This window comes from Punica granatum, chromosome 8 (genome assembly GCF_007655135.1).
Source record: "Punica granatum isolate Tunisia-2019 chromosome 8, ASM765513v2, whole genome shotgun sequence".
NCBI lineage: Eukaryota > Viridiplantae > Streptophyta > Magnoliopsida > Myrtales > Lythraceae > Punica > Punica granatum.
In genome coordinates this window covers 16,480,411-16,491,043 of record NC_045134.1, presented here as the reverse complement: position 1 = coordinate 16,491,043, position 10,633 = coordinate 16,480,411, and positions in this window count along the sequence as shown.

Sequence of the window (10,633 nt, the reverse complement as noted above, 5' to 3'; positions counted from 1 at the left end):
AAATTTCTGTTCAGGTCTATCCTGGCCCCTCGGGTCCATCCCGGCTTTTAAATTCCAGTTCAGGTCTATCCTGGCCCCTCGGGTCCATCCCGGCTTTTAAATTCCTGTTCAGGTCTATCCTGGCCCCTCGGGTCCATCCCGGCTTTTAAATTCCAGTTCAGGTCTATCCTGGCCCCTCGGGTCCATCCCGGCTTTTAAATTCCAGTTCAGGTCTATCCTGGCCCCTCGGGTCCATCCCGGCTTTTAAATTCCAGTTCAGGTCTATCCTGGCCCCTCGGGTCCATCCCGGCTTTTAAATTCCAGTTCAGGTCTATCCTGGCCCCTCGGGTCCATCCCGGCTTTTAAATTCCTGTTCAGGTCTATCCTGGCCCCTCGGGTCCATCCCGGCTTTTAAATTTCTGTTCAGGTCTATCCTGGCCCCTCGGGTCCATCCCGGCGTTTAAATTCCATGTTCAGGTTTATCCTGCTTTCTTTCGGATCTATCCCGTTTTTCCTTCGGGTCCGTCCCAATCTCAACTTCCGGCGCAATGTCCCGACACGTCCAAGTAAGGTACGAGCAGCAGCGGGGAGGGAACGGTATCAGAACTGTCGCCGAGCCCAAAAAGGGGATGCTTATTATGGCCTTTGGCTACATCCTCTAACCGAGCATGCAACCAAAGAGGGGCAAGCTGTCAGCACCCCATTTTGGTCCACCGGCTTCCCACACGAGGATTCCCGACCGAAGCCCGGGACACTATTCATCGCCCGGCAATCAGAGGCAAATATGCAGGCACGGGGTCATGAGTAACAGGAGAAGAGCTAGGTCACTGAGAAAAGCAAAGGAAAGCTTTCGGAAGAACGAACGGACAAAGAACCCCGAAAACGGCAGAGCTGGCACTGTGGCACTATTCTTCAATGAGTCACCGAAGCACCGAAAGGTGTCCGATATGGGGGTTCAAAAATCCCCCTCAGTGCCAAAGTGACCAATGACGCGTCCGGGCGCATTTTCGGGACATCCTGCTTAAGCTGGGACACCCCGATCCCCCACAGACGCCTTTTCTGACAGAGCTCTCGGGGTTCGCTCCACTGACAAACAAACGGCCCCTCGAAACGGGTCTACAGGCGCCCAGGGACCACCAGGGCCGGGGAACAAGCTTCAGACAACCTTCCGGAGCTCGGCTCGATCTCCCGAAGTACGTTTCAGTGATCACGAACGCCTCCCGGTGAACCTTCGGGTATTCCCACGGAAAGCAGAGACCACAATGATCTCTGAGTATCTCACGATAACCTCCAAGCACCTCAAGGCATTTAGGGTACACTGAGAAAATCCCGGTCGAAGTCCCTAGGCCTTCCCGGGCCAACGGTCCCCGACCGAGGACAACGGGCCAACGATCCCCCCATGGGGAAAAGGGCCGCCAAGAACGAATGCAAGGATGCACAGAGATCAATCGGAGGTCGAAGGGCATTAAATTCCACTCCGAACGTCCGAACGAGGCAAAATCGATTCTTGAGGCGTCGAGTCGCCCGATCGTTCGTCCACGCGACGTATGGCGATATTGGGTTCGTTCAAATCCTCGTAGTTCAAGCATTCCAAATCTTCAAATTAATTGGACATCGGAGGACGGATGCGCGTTCAATTAAGTTTCAAGCGTTCCCCGGCTTTTCCCTCAACCGAATGGGACCCACAGCCTAGCCAAGCCAAGCCATCAAGCCGCGGCTCAACCCCAAGCCACGGCTCAACCCTCGGCTCGAATTGACAGCCCCAAGCCGCGGCTCAAGCCCCCATGGCCGGCGGCTCCAAGCCCTCCCCTCCACAAATTCAAATTTTGGCTCTTACACCCATCACCTCCTCTCACATCTATCAACTCCCATCACCCATCCATCACACCCATCACCCCTCTTGCTTCCCCTACACTCTACAAGACACAAACCCCTCCCTAATCTTCCCTCCAATTTCGGCAGCCCTAGCTTAGGATTCAAAACCGCAATTAACCTCCTCTAATCATCCCGTTAGCCATCCCTATAAAGCCACCAACGTCATTAGTTCTAATTACTTCTTGAATTTCACTCTCTCTCAAGCCAATCTCTCTCAAGAATTCTCTCAAACCTCAGCCCATCCCCTCACTTCCGTCCACCCCGTGCCAAGGCCGAAACCGGCTAAAATCGCCGGAAAACCACCCGGTATTCCGGTAACCACCCGACCCGACTTAACCCAAAAATTCTCAAACTTCATAACCTACATATTTCCTACCCCCTAAGTCCATTTCCGGACTTGGATTTTCGATTTGAGGTCCCCAAGACCCCGTTCCAGCCGAAATTGCAATCGGGTCCCGAGACCCTCACCGCGCGCACCGAACACTCACGGCGTGCCATTTCATCCCACGACCTCGGAGAGTCGTGCCATCACATTTAAAGGGTTCCTCACAACCCTCACCCTCTCTCGTGGAGAGGTGGTCACGATCCGAGGGCCGATCAACCGTGCACGACCTCCGTTCGGCCCATTTTCGCTAACCAGTTTTCTATGTTTTCACTGGAACTTCTCTCATCATTTCCGACTTATTCAGGGTTCGGCACGCTCGGAGCTTTCCGTGCCCACCTAGATCTGCCTCTTAGGAGTCCAACGAGCCCAACCTTGCACCGTTCCGTGGTCGGAGCAAGCGTGCCAAGCCGTTTTCCCGCGGTTGCCGCAGCTGCGCCTACCCGGGTCGCCTACTGCCCTTCGCCCTAACCGAGTCTTCCGACTCTCAAAGACCACTTCCCCGACTCTTTTCCTCGTGCACGAGGCTAGGTAACATCCCTTTACAACTTAGAAGAGTTAGGACTTTCTATCTTTACTTGTATGAAGTGTTTATACGTTTTAAAAGTCGGTGTGCATGCAAGATTTCATTTTTCTTTAGATCCGAACTTGCCATGCATCCTCATGCAACGTACGTATTCCATCTTGTTATTCTACGTCTATATGATCGTGTAAACGTGCATGTATACGTGATGTGGTCCGAATCTAGGGGAATGAAACGGATATAGACTCGATGGAGCCACGGAACCTCCCGGCCGAGCCTCATAGGTGATGCGCCGTGAGCCTCCTTGGCTCCTTCGAGTCCACAACCGCTTCATTCTCTCGGATTAGACCATCTCCACATTCGGGAAGGTCCTAACCGTGGCTAAGAGGTGTCTATCGAAGGGAATGGCTCGGAATCTAGGAGGGAGAGCCCTTAGATGGTTCGGTTATGTCTAAGGGGCTCACGGCCATACCCTTGCGATGGGTGACCCGTGAGGCTCCTTGGCCTAACCGAACCCCTAGGGCTCTTCTTTCTCCTTGATGCCGTGTATTTCCCATGTAATATCACTAAGACCGCCATGAAATAAATTAAGTTCATTCGTTAATTCCACAAATATGACTCGTTGTATGCTTTGTGTGTTTATTCATGTAAACCGTGATCGTGTTAGTCCCGATTTAGGGAAATATACATCTTTCTCATGTGCGGATTGTTTGATGCATGCAATGATCGGCTAGGAATGACACGAAAGACCCATCGAGATTCGAACCGGGTCAAGGAGCGTTCGGCCGATCACATTTGGGGATGGCCGAGCCCTCCTTCCATTCCTTGGAGTCTCGTTTGGTCTTTCCGTCCTTCCGAAGACGACCCTTGGAATTGTTTCTCTTTATCATATTCCCCTTTAATCATATCCTACATGATTATTATTTATTAGGCTTGCTAGATCCGGACGTCGCACGTCGGAACCGTAATTGCAACGTGAATCAATAATCACTGAAGGATTTCACAAATGGGAAAACGGGATGCGCATCATTAGGTTAACTAAGTCACATGGACTAAATAATCGGGTTAATTGATCCTTAATTGGTAAAGCGCATCGATGATTTACGGAATGGCGTGAATGCCCTTTTCCAATAAAATTCACAATTTCAAAATACCGAGATGCGTAACACGAATAGAATTGATGTCTAGGGAATACTCACGTGCCGTGACTCGAGTCCGGGCCCAATTTGAGGCGGCCCGAGTCGGGGTACGAGAGTCCTCCTTAAACTCCTTCGTGCAACACGATCTCCAATTTGTATACGAACACCACGATTTTATCATCCAAGGGCATAATCGTCATTCCGTGATTCACCGATACCTTAGGTTTAGGGAGTTGGAAACACCTAGAACTATGAATGAAAAAGGGCAACCCGTTCGGGTACGAGTTTCATTCGTGTGGCCCATTTCGTTCGTCTTCGGTGTTTCCTTCTTCCTATTGTAGATTCAGTGGGGATCATTTTATTTCAGTTACAAGATACGAACAACCGGATTAATCATGTACTTGACTTAAACAAACATTAGATAATGGATAGGTGGAATATTAGATTCCAATCTGGAGTCAAAACACGAGTTTAGCTAATTCAGTGAAACCGCAGTGACACTTAACTGAATAAGAGTCATAAAACAAACACACCCATGTAATCGGCTTAGAACCTTATCCTAGTCCGCCCTCTATGTTTGCCTAGGTTAGATGCATTGTTTGCCAATCAACCACGGGTAATAACTGATTAAGTCACATACATTCGACTTAATACACCACTTGTCTGTATTCACCGACGATTGTCGGTTGTTGTCTGTATTGTGTCAGTTTTATCAGTTTTCTTCTGTTTTGTCTTCGCATATGATGATTTATCGCGATTCGGGCCCGAGCCCATAGGTTACGTGTTACACGGGGTCCGATGCCCCAAACTACCGAACACGAGGTCCAACGCCTCCTAATTCACCGAGCGCGTGCAACCCGAGTGCGGAATGGGATCTAGCTTCGATTCACCGTCACACTCCGAATACGGCCTATGTGGAAGGCGGATTCGGATTGAGCGCGTGAAACGTCTTTAGATATCACCCGGGAGCTCGATTGGTCTGACGGTTACAGTGGGAACTAATCGGTTCTCCTGCAAACCACCGGTTCAATCGGACCCGACCCCCGGCTCCTTGAGCCCGCGTTGCCTTAATTTGTTTATCGGTTATTCAAACTACACGGTGAGCCGGAGCGGAATATTGACCCAATGCAAGCCGATCGGAATCCATTTATTTCATTCAGTTGTATTCTGTATTTATTCGAGCGTACATTGTGAGGATTTTATTTGTATATTCATTCGTGTACTTGTAAGGATTCCGATTGGTGGGCAGGAGGTCCGAGTGTCGAGTCGATTAAGTTGGTCTATCGTCGCCAAGGGATGAGCAAGTTTGAACAATCATGGTCTCGGTTCGCGCAGGGAATCGACCATCACGGTCCGAAGAACTGTAACGCTAAGATAGCGAACCGATCCCTTGACTCACAAGCCTACTTATCCTTCGGATTCTTGGCCCAACTCAATCGATTCATCGATTTTACGGTGTCAAAACGAGCGAGCCAAGTGCGACCTTAAATCACGCGGTAAATAAACAAAACGGCAAGCCTAGCAAGCTAGAGTACCGAAAGGGCGTGCGGGATATAGGCCCGCACGTAACAGAACCCCCGAATCCGGAATTCCGGTTCCGTACGACCATTGCCTTAGCATTTAGGTGTACCCCGTGCCCCTAGACCCGGGTAACTTGCCGGCCCTTGACCTTCGGGTCGTAAAATGGCAAGTGGCGACTCCTTCTCACATGCGTCCGTCGCGCGTCCCCGGGAAGGTGGACACTCCCAAGCCGCGTTTGCTTAGGCGCGCGCATGCGTGCCCCAACGAGATTAAATTCGGGAGCGCACACACGTGATCCACAAAGATCCATCAACATTATTCAAGTTATAGAAGATTCCGGACAAGGCTAAATTCAGCAAGTGTTTAAGGAAGCTTCTAGAAAATTTGATGATAAAGAGAAGATATCATCAGATTTGTTTAAAGTTTAAATCTCATGGAGATATTCTAGAGATATTTAGATTTCATATCTTTATAGATTATGTCATATCTCTATCGATATTCTAGGTTTTACTTTCCTTAACTTTAGAGGAGATATGGCCAGATTAGGATTAGTTTGTGTCTATATAAATTCATCTTAGTCAATTTTTAATGAGAAGGAACATTCAGAAAATTGTGAGAGTATTCTCTTTGGTTCTTGAAGAACTAATTCGAACTTATCGGAAGTTTCTGTGGCGTTCATCATCGACTTATCAAACGGCTTTCCACCACCGTTTGTGGCGTCTTCATCGACTTATCAAACGGCTTTCCGTCACCGTTTGTGGCGTCTTCCTATATACCGAGGTTCTTGTTTCACATTAAACAACGGGTTGAGGTCAGTTATACCAAGGTTTTTGTTTTTGTCGTAAACAACGGGTCGAGGGTTCGTCAATCAAATCTGATCGTGGAACGATCTTGGGTTCCTTTAGTTGTCGGGTCTCGTCATTCTTGGCGGGAATCGCATCATTTGGTATCAGAGCATCAGGCTCCAAATCGGGTTTATCCTATTCTTTTTATTTCAATTTGCTAAGTTCCGCTTCGTCGAGTTTGTTCTTTGTGGATTGTTAACAGCAAAAAAAAAACTGAAAAAAAAATCGGCCAAAAAATATACAGAGCTGAAAAAAAAAGGATCGAAAGAAAAGAAAGCAGACATCATTGTCAATTTGATCCAAATTCTTTACATCAGACCATTCTAAAGTTGTTATTTTTCGTTCTTTGTGATTTGCATTGATTATGATCCCATAATTTCATATAACATTCTGGTTTATTTAATCCTTCATAGTAGTTGCCTTCTCTCTTGTTTCCTTTCTTCCTTAAATTTTCTTCGACCATTAATTTTCCTTGGTAAGTTCTTGGTGAATTGCTGCTGGAAATTTTGGAGAATTGTTCATTTAGTTTAAAGAGATCTGAAAGAGAATTATTGAGTGGAAAAAGGCAGGAGTGGTGAGAACATTAGAGGGTTAAAAGCCACTTTTGTTTGAGTGAAAACACGAGTGTAGAGTGATTCACATTCTTGAGTGTAAACACATAAGGGAGAGAATTGCGAGGTCCTTTCTTTCTAACTTTATTTTGCAGCAATCATGTCTCACAACAGTTCTAAGAGTATTCCCGAAGGTTCTACGAAATTGACTGATTCGAAAATACTTATAGAGGCCATGATGAGTGAGATGAGGCGTGTGATGAGGTTGAAGTTTGAGCAGGTTCATGAATGGATAGATCTGATGGAGAATAAACGTGTGGAGCAGCCACGAAACGCTCCTAATGCACGTAGGAAGGAAAGAGTTCAACCAAGGGAAGTGAGGGTTGAAGATGAAGAGAATTATGGGGCTAGTTTTGATGAAGATGATCGAGATTCGGTTGTTAGTAATAGGAGACATGGAGGGTGGTTTAGAGAAGATAGGAATCGGGAAGATAATAACTTGGGTAGTATTAAGATGAAAATTGATGCGGTTCTCACGAAGGATTGTGAAACCTAACGACCAACTTGAATCGATTCCCAGATCGCCAAACACAAATTTAGATAAAGAGGATTATTGACCCGTTGTTTATAGAGAAACAAGAACCAACAATATCAAGACAAGGATTATTGACCCATTGTTTATGAAGAAACAAGAACCAATAATATCAAAGTGTACCGAACAATCACAAGCTGTCACACTTGTTCGTTCGAAGGAGTTCAATGAAGAACAAAGGAGAAAACATCTGACCAAAATACCAGAATAGTCTACCTCTGATCAGCTACTCAGCCTCCTTTATATAAGCTTAGGAGAAACTGGAAACTAATAAACTAGGCAACTGGAATATCCTTAATTTCCTAAAGCCAGAAATAACAAAGGAAACTAAATAAAGGCTATCTAGAATAGTTGGCAGTCTTTTATTCCATCTTCAGCATCTCATGGCAAGTCAAGTGAATAAAGGCTTTTGGAGACCCAATTGAATTAGACTTCTCTTGGCCCAAAAAGCCCATCAGCAAGCTCTCCATAGCTTGTTGGATTTGTTTGGCCTTCGCCCGTGTGATTGGCCCACTCGGAACATGCAAGCCTCCAAGATCTTGTGCTTCAGCTCCCTCTTCATGAGTCCGACTTCCATGGTTGTGTGCATCAGCCTCATTGTCATGCCCATGATCCTCATCATTCTCCCGCTCTTCAAAAGGATTCGTCCTCGAATCGAAACCTACATCAATCGGAGAAAGATCAGAAACATTAAAAGTTGGGCTAACATTATACTCACCTAGTAAATCTATTTTGTAGGCATTATCATTTATCTTGGCTACGACTTGGAATGGTCCAATTCCTCGTGGACTCAATTTGGATTTCCGTTGGTTTGGAAATCTTTCCTTCCTCATATGAACCCACACCCAATCTCCTGATTCAAAAATCACTTTCTTCCGTCCCTTGTTGGCACGTTCAGCGTATTGTTTATTCTTCTTCAAGATATATTGACTCACTTCTTCATGAATCTTTTTCACCATATCTGCATTTTTCTTCCCGTCAAGACTCCGTGATAATGCATCAGCTACCACGTTTTCCTTTCCTTCCTTGTACTGAATCACGTATGGAAACATCTCTATCAATTCGACCCATTTGGCATGTCTCCGATTCAGCTTGTTTTGTCCTTTCAAATGCTTCAATGATTCGTGGTCCGTGTGTATGACAAATTCCTTCGACCACAAGTAGTGCTGCCACGTCTCCAAAGCGCGGACCAGACCATAGAGTTCCTTGTCATATGTAGAATAATTCAAAGCGGCTCCACTTAGTTTCTCACTAAAGTAGGCAATCGGCCGTTTTTCTTGCATCAAAACAGCACCTATACCAATCTTGGAAGCATCACATTCAATCTCGAAAGTTTTCGAAAAATAAGGTCAAACCAATAAAGGTGCAGAACAAAGTCTTTCCTTAATCAAATTAAATGCTTGCTCTTACTCTACTCCCCATTTGAAACCTATATCTTTCTTAACCACTTCTGTCAATGGAGCAGCCAAAGTACTAAAATCCCGCATAAATCGCCTATAAAAACTGGCTAGACCATGAAAATTTCTTACCTCGGTTACGGATTTCGGCGTCGGCCAATCCTTAATTGTTTTCACCTTTTCCTCATCAACCTGAATACCCTTGGAACTAACAACAAATCCCAAAAACACAACTCGATCCCTGCAAAATGTACATTTCTTCAGGTTAGCATATAATTCTTCATGTCTCAATGCCTGAAGCATGCATCGCAAATGATGAATATGATCCTTCAAGCTCTTACTATACACCAAGTTATCATCAAAATATACAACCACAAATTTTCCAATGAAAGCACGCAAAACATGATTCATGAGCCTCATGAAAGTACTAGGCGCATTAGTTAACCCGAATGGCATAACTAACCACTCATACAAGCCATGTTTTGTTTTGAAAGCCGTTTTCCACTCATCACCCTCTTTCATCCTAATCTGATGGTATCCGCTTTTCAAGTCTATTTTTGTAAATAACGTGGAGCCATGCAATTCATCCAACATGTCATCTAATCGAGGAATGGGATGTCGATACTTTACTGTCATTTTGTTTACAGCGCGGCAATCAACACACATTCGCCAAGTACCATCTTTCTTTGGTACCAGCAACACCGGGACCACACAAGGACTCATGCTCTCACGCACATGCCCTTTAGCTAAAAGCTCGTCCACTTGCCTTTGAAGTTCCTTTGTCTCCTCCGGATTACTTCGGTATGCTGGCCGGTTCGGAATTGCGGCTCCTGGCACAAAGTCAATTTGATGCTCTGTTCCCCTTATTGGTGGCAAACGATTGGGTAACTCCGTGGGAAAGACATCTCCAAACTCCTGCAAAAGAGAGGTAACACAACTTGGCAAAGAAGAATTAAGGTCAGAGAAATAAGCCTCCTTGTAAACAAACAATATCATTGGGCGATTAGCTTTGAATGCACTCTTGATCTCTCTTTCTTTTTCATAGAAACTCATTTTTTTCTCTTTTCTCTCAACTAACTATTTCCTCTCATCTATAGCTGAACTCTCTTTCTTTTTACTATCCCGAATTTCTTCCTCTCTAGTCTTACCAGTTTCCTCTCTCACTTGTTCACTCTCTTTTTTTCTTTCAATCTCAGCTTCTACCTCACTTTTCTCACAAATTGATCTCTTGATTCGGAGCTAATCCTCATACACCTGATAAGGTGTCAATGGAACAAGTGTCACCTTTCTACCATCCTTGACAAAAGAGTATCGATTCTTATACCCATCATGTATTGCATGTCTATCGAACTGCCATGGCCTCCCAAGCAACATATGACTAGCATGCATGGGCACTACATCACAAAGAACTTTATCGTTGTATCTCCCAATTGTAAAGGAAACCAGAACTTGCTTGTTCACCTTCACTTCTCCACTTTCATTCAACCATTGCAGCTTATATGGCCTAGGATGCTTCAATGTACGCAATCCCAACTTGCCAACAAGTAACTTACTAGCCACATTCACACAGCTACCCCCGTCAATGATCAAACTACATACTCGATCCTTCACTTGGCATCTAGTGTGGAATATATTTTCCCTTTGCACATCATCTCTCTCTTCTTCCTTAATTTGTACATTCAGTGCTCGCATGATTACTAAGGCATTCCCCTCAGCAGCATATTCATAATCACTACTAGAATCATCTTGTGTTGGCATTGAATCACTTTCCTCCTCTTCAGTTTCAATTTCCCCACTATCCAGCATGATCATTGCCCTTTTATTTGGAC